This window comes from Heteronotia binoei, chromosome 9 (genome assembly GCF_032191835.1).
Source record: "Heteronotia binoei isolate CCM8104 ecotype False Entrance Well chromosome 9, APGP_CSIRO_Hbin_v1, whole genome shotgun sequence".
Classification (NCBI taxonomy): domain Eukaryota; kingdom Metazoa; phylum Chordata; class Lepidosauria; order Squamata; family Gekkonidae; genus Heteronotia; species Heteronotia binoei.
In genome coordinates, this window is record NC_083231.1 from 25,837,359 (window position 1) to 25,844,244 (window position 6,886).

Consider the following 6,886-nt stretch of genomic DNA (forward strand, 5'->3'; position numbering starts at 1 on the left):
TCTGGCTCACACATTTTTGTCTTAGCTCAGGAAGGATGGCCCCAGAGCAAACTAATTTATGCAGTAGCTCACAACTTTAATGCCAGTAGCTCACAAACTAGAATTTTTGCTCACAAGGCTCCAAACCTTAGAGGAAGTATTTAGGGTTCCCAGTTGAGCGGGAAGGGGGGCGGGGTGCAAACCTACTTGATTAATCTCAGCCTCACAACCAGTGTTCCCTCTACGCTGAGTTAGCATGAGCTAGCTCATAGATGTTTAGCCTCCAGCTCACACATTTTTGTCTCAGCTCAGGAACACAATAATTTATGCAGTAGCTCACAACTGTAATGCCAGTAGCTCACAAAGTAGAATTTTTGCTCACAAGACTCTGCAGCTTAGAGGGAACATTGCTTACATCACTTTTGGAGTGAACTGGAAGTGATGACGCAGCATCAGCACAAAGTCATGCCTGGGGGGGTGGGCATGACTAGCCTAAATGAAATATGGTAACTTAGGGTGTTTTTACATTCAGTTTGATCCAGAGTTTTAGTCTTCAAATTGCCTGCCACCGTTCCGCTTTAATTATTTTCCTTTTACATTTGTGGACTTATTCTGCTCATTTTGCATAGCCACACTTTTATATCGCCTGTTGAAAGCATTTCAATGGGGGGGGGGGGGTGTCTCTGATCAGAGGGCAGCCGGAATACCAGTGCTTAGTTAAGTGTATACAATGGCTTGGAAATCATGTCAGCACTGCAAAAACAATACAAATTTAAATTACAAGATGTGGCAAGCAATTATATGTAAAAATTTCAAGTGCTATCAGTTCTCATGCAATTACTGCACCTTGTGGCTTTTGGAGGAGTCTTTTAAAACGCATGAAAAGTTCTACAAGACAAGTTTGAAATGCCTGTAGAGAAATGACCGGATCAAAACTAGTTTCAAGAAAAACGTTGCAACAGCACCAGAACCCATCTCACCAAAACAAATGTAGATGCTTCGGGCAGCAATGATGCAAAACAGTGGTGAGAACGTTAGGTAATGTAAAAGGTGAGTTTCCAATACAGTGATTGAGAGTCACAAACTGTCAGTGTAAAAACACCCTTAAACTCACAAAAGATACCAACCACAAGAAATATAATGGGTCGGATCCAACCAGCTTTTCCACTGGTGAAATAGAAAGAAGGGACTCCCTTTCACTGCCAAAGGTTATGGTGGGAATCGGAAACCTGTCCTGCATAGCCAAAAACCAGATGGCTGTCCTGTGAAAAAAGCTACACCAAGCCTGGAAACCAGTTTATACACCAAGCTAGGATCAATCAGTAATATCTCTCCGGAATGCACCACGTCAGTCTGCAGTGGGACATTATAATGTCTGAATGCTTCTCCATTTAAAAAAAAAAATCCCCCCCCCATTTCCCCCCTATTACCACTAGGTAGATTAGCCAGGCAAGGGAGAATTAAACCTAACCTGCTCTTGGCCTGAACCATAAAGCTGGAAGGGACCTCCAGGGTCATCTAGTCCAACCCTCTGCACAATGCAGGAAACCCACAAATATCTACTGCAAATTCACAGGATCTTCATTGCTGTCAGATGGACATCTAGCCTCTGTTTAAAAACCTCCAAGGAAGGAGAGCCCACCACCTCCCAAGGAAGCCTGTTCCACTGAGGAATCGCACTAACGGTAAGGAAGTTCTTCCTCATGTTGAGCCAGAAACTCTTTTGATTTAATTTCAACCCACTGGTTCTGGTCCTACCTTCCGGGGCCACAGAAAACAATTCAGCACCATCCTCTAGATGACAGCCCAAGTAGTTGAAGAAGGTGATCATATCACCTCTCAGCCATCTCCTCTCCAGTCTAACCATCCCCAGCTCCTTCAACCTTTCCTCATAGGACTTGGTCTCCAGACCCCTCACCATCTTCATTGCCCTCCTCTGGACCTGTTCCAGTTTGTCTATATCCTTCTTAAAATATGGTGCCCAAAACTGAACACAATACTCCAGGTGAGGTCTTACCAGAGCAATGTAAAGCAATACCATTAGGGTTTGTAGAATCTTTCGGGCTCAAGTGCCGTGTTCTACTGGAGAAAGTTTTCCTTCCAGACGTTTCGTTCTCAGCTGCGGAGAACATCCTCAGTGGCGTTGCAGCCGGAGCAGGCGCTCTGACCTTCTTGGCTGCTGTGCATTGAGTGCAATACGATCACATCACGTGATCTGGACACTGTACATCTGTTGATATAGCCCAAAATTGCATTTGCCTTTTTAGCCACTGCATCACACTGTTGGTTCTCCATTTAAAGAGAATGTTAGAGGATAGTATTCAAACATCCAACCTCTCTTCCCCACTTTTAGCCTGAAGTGGTACATTTGGGGGGGGGGGGGGATGGACTACGTACTACTGCTAATGGCACAACTTGACTGTCAACATGAACTTTGGAAACAAAGGATGCGCAATGAATTCAGATAATCAGAAGTTCAAGATCCTTTTGCTGCTTGATCTAACTCTGATTTCCTGACCGCTAGTCTCTTTGCCATTTTAAACTATTTTGGCCTTGATCACTTTACGCATATTTAACGGGAAAGTAATCCCATTATCATCTGAGCATCACACTCTGAGCCTGTGTGTTTTTGTGGGCCTTGATGCTCATCAAGTTCATTAATAGGATTTCTATATCAGTCCTTGTAATTGTAATTAGCAATTTATTCCATGGAGACAGTTCTCATCAGAAATGATAGTACCAATCAATGTTCCCTCTAGGCTGTGAAATCTTGTGAGCAAAAACTCTACTTTGTGAGCTACTGGCATTAAAGTTGTGAGCTACTGCAGAAATTAGTTTGTTCTGGGGCCATTATTCCTAAGCTAAGACAAAAATGTGTGAGCTGGAGACTTAAAAACTGTGAGCTAGCTCATATTAACTCAGCTTAGAGGGAACACTGGTACCAATAGCAGTCTATTTGCAGTGTGTGCTGTGTTTCATAGCATACAAGTTGTGATAGCTCCCCACAGTATGCATGGTAACCACATATTTAAGGTTGACAGCTCTGGATTGGGAAATACCTGGAGATTTTAGGGGTGAAGCCTCAGGAGGGTGGGACTTGGGGAGAGAAGGGACTTCAATGGGATATAATGTCATAGAGTCCCCCTTCCAAAACAGTCATTGTCTCCAGGTGAACTGACCTCTATCACCTGGAGATAAGTTCTAATAGCGGGAGATTGCCATGTACGACCTGGAGGTTGGCAATCCTAATTACATGTTCATTTTTAATGGGCAAACAGGAATATAGCTTTTTCATCACACTGGTTGCATTACTTTTCACCTCACACTACGCTCCCCTTACCCCTTCTCATCCACAGAACACAAAACACCTCATAAATCAGTACTGCACTCCCTACACAGTACCATCTCTCTAACATAGACACACTGGTCTAACTATGGGTATTTCAACCTGGGTTCTGATCACTCCATACAAATAATAGTGATGAGAGAAACAAGACAAATGTGGCTGGCAGCAAGCTTAGGGATATCTCGTGAGGAAAAGGCTTTTGTCTCCGGGGGACACTTCTTAGCATCCCGGTTGTGTATTACGATACCCAAGCAGGAGCTGTGAAGAATGCTACGATAACCTGGACTAAACCAACTAGTTCCTGGGGGTTATATTACCATAAGAGCAATAACACCGTGCATCTGGCCAATATGGAAATGTGGTTTTAAAAATATAAACAATGTGTGCCCTCCCCATACTGAACCCCAGAATGACACCTCCAACTGTCATCTAGAAGTGCCCTAGGAAATTTACAGTGCAGTCCTCAACAGAATTACATCCTTCAACTGAAGTCAATGGATTTAGACGAGCGTAACTCTGCTTAGAATTCCCAGTTAGCCTACCATTTCTAGTGCTTTATCTTGGTGCCTGAGGTGGAAAATTCATGCTGCATCCTCACATACCTGAGGTTACTGCTAATTGTGCTACAAACGACTGTCTAATGGTCAGTATTAATTGTTGTTTTATACAAGTTTTTAATTATGATTTAATTTATTTTATTTTTGTTAATTTCTGTTCTGCCCTCTCCCACAAGCAAGCTCAGGGCAGAATTCAGCAAGTTTAAACAAGTAACAATGAACAATAAAAATTAACAATAAATTTAACAGTTAAAACAATAAAACAGTTAAAATTACTCGGTTTCAGGGGAAAGACAACTAATCAAGCCATAACACAAATACAGCTAGAACTGATGGTATCTCAGTAGGCCCAATATAAGATGGGATACTGCGGCAAGGGAGGCCAGACACGATGTACTATGGGTGTCCATGATTTATGTTTAAATTATTGCTTTTAAATACATTATTGTAACTCACCCTAAGCCTGCTGTGCGGGGGACGGAGGTCTAGAAATCAATCAAATAAAATAAACAAACAACATGGGCTAAAATCCCCTGGGAAGCTTTTTCCTGCACAAATCCCACAGTGCAGCTCCCTGTTCATTTCCACAGAGACTATGCAGAAGAACTTCCAGGTGAATATTGGCCCACACTTCCCATTCAGCTGCCCTTTGTGATTCTTGTTTGCAGTCTGCTGTCTGACCTGCCCCCTCACCATGCCTCATGGGAAGAATACCTCCATCTTTATTAAACGGATCATCTTTATTAAACGGGGTTCTCTGATTCTAAAATCAGAAATATGCTGTTATCAGATTCTAACCCCCAATTCACATCTAATTGTGCCAAATTCTTGGCAGCAGCTAGGAGAATTCGTGAGGATCATCTAATCTCTCTCAGTCAAGGCACATATAATTTGTGCCAAGTTTCTCCCATCCTCAAAGTGTCCATATGAAGAAAAAGGAGGAAAGGAAAATCTTACCTAGTTAAAATGGGGTTCTTTGTGCGTTGTACCCTTAGACTAGTGCAAAATAACTCAAAAGCTTTATTCCCAGGATATTTTAGAAAGTCTATTAAAAACAACCCAGCAAGAATCCATGCACAGATAATTCAGATCCTCTCCCAATACAGTATTCCACGGATTCTATAGTATTTGCTCAGCTGTCCCCATGTCCCTAGCAGCTACCAGAAGTGATGCTGTCACAAACACCGTGACTGACTCATAAACAATTCAACTGCCACAGATGGGAGCTGTGGAAAGATATGCTTAAGAAAACTCTGTTCATAGCTTAAACCAGAGCATTTGCTGTGGGATAGCAGTGTGAGGGCAGCAAATGTCGGAACATCTCTTTTCCTGACATTTCATATGTACAAATGCACAAACATGCCTTACAAACACAAAAATGTTTCTGGAAAAGTGATGTGACATTTAGGATGTTAGCGGAGTCCATCGAATTGCCTGACAGGTCACAGAAGAGGTGTATCTGCATTGAGGTGACATTTTCTGTGACTTGTTCACCATGACCCCAAGATCCACTTCCTGGCTGGTCACCAGTAGTTCAGATGTTGGAGGCTGATCAGGTATGGCACACAGACATTTATCAACCCCTGCTGAGGTTGACCTTTCCTTATTTGAGGAGGGGGGAGAGTTGTTAGAGAGATATACTAATAAGATTACACATCTGAAGGACAGAGGTTTACAAGCAGCAAGATATATAGAACAAGGCTATTTCTTTGAAGTTAGTATCCAGTGGCTTAGCTATCACTCCAGTCACAGGCAAAATGATAAGAACTCTATTCATTCTGATAGGCTTAAACTTCATCAGAGGTGGCTGTGATGCACTTCTGAAGGCTAACCCATGACCAAGGGCTATTACTTGTGGAGGATGGTCTTACCTCACACCCTGAGGCCACATGAAGCAGGGCACTTGGCTTGCATAGAGAGATGTCGGAAGTACATACATCCCAGGGCATGAAAAGAAGTGGATCTCTTTTAGTTTCTGGGCCTCCCCCCCCCCCCCACCATGCAATATGTAAGAGGCAACTCTCTTACTCAGGGGTTGTTTTGTAGAAAAATAGCTGGTGGAGCTTATTAGCATAACTCATTAGAATATGCCCCCCAGCCAAAAGCAATCTGATGCAAGAAAGGAGAGCCCCAGGCGAGTGAGGTCGGCTAGAGATACAGCCAGCCCAAGCAGGCCTCATTCACCTGGGGCTCTCCTGGACTGTCCCCCCCCCCAGTCAAAAGGCCAGGAAGCCACCCGCTGCCCAAAATCACATGAGAAGGGGTGGCATGGGCTTCTCCAGGGATTAATGAGGGCTGCTGGGGGCATGGCAAAGTCCCTGGTGGCTGGCTGGCTGTCCGTTCTCCTAATCCTAGGCTTCCCAATCCCCAGGTCCCAGAGGGGGATCCCACAGTTTTACAGACTTCCCCCCTCCCCCAGCCAGCTGGCCGGCGGGGGAAGCCCCACCCCCACAGCCATCATACACCTCCATGAACGATTCCCATAGGGAATGATGGGGAATTGATCTGCGGGTATCGGGGGCTCTGGAGGGGCTGTTTTTTGAGGTAGAGGCACCAAATTTTCAGTATAGCATCTAGTGCCTCTCCCCAAAATGCCTCCCAAGTTTCAAAAAGATTGGACCAGGAGGTCCAATTCTATGAGCACCAAAAGAAGGTGCCCCTATCCTTCATTATTTCCTATGGAAGGAAGGCATTTAAAAAGATGTGCAGTCCCTTTAAATGTGATGGCCAGAACTCCCTTGAAGTTCAATTATGCTTGTCACACCCTTGCTCTTGGCTCCGCCCGAATGTCTCCTGGCTCCACCCCCAAAGTCCCCAGATATTTCTTGAATTGGACTTGGCAACCCTACCTAATCCAGGGATTGTTATGCAGCTGCACCTACTATTCAATGGACAAGGTAGGTGGGGAGGAAGAGGGGGAACCGTCAGAAAGATTAAGGAGCTGTGCTCCTGTGAGCTCCTGCTGAATCTGAGGCCTGCTCATACTGTTGTTTGAACGTATTGG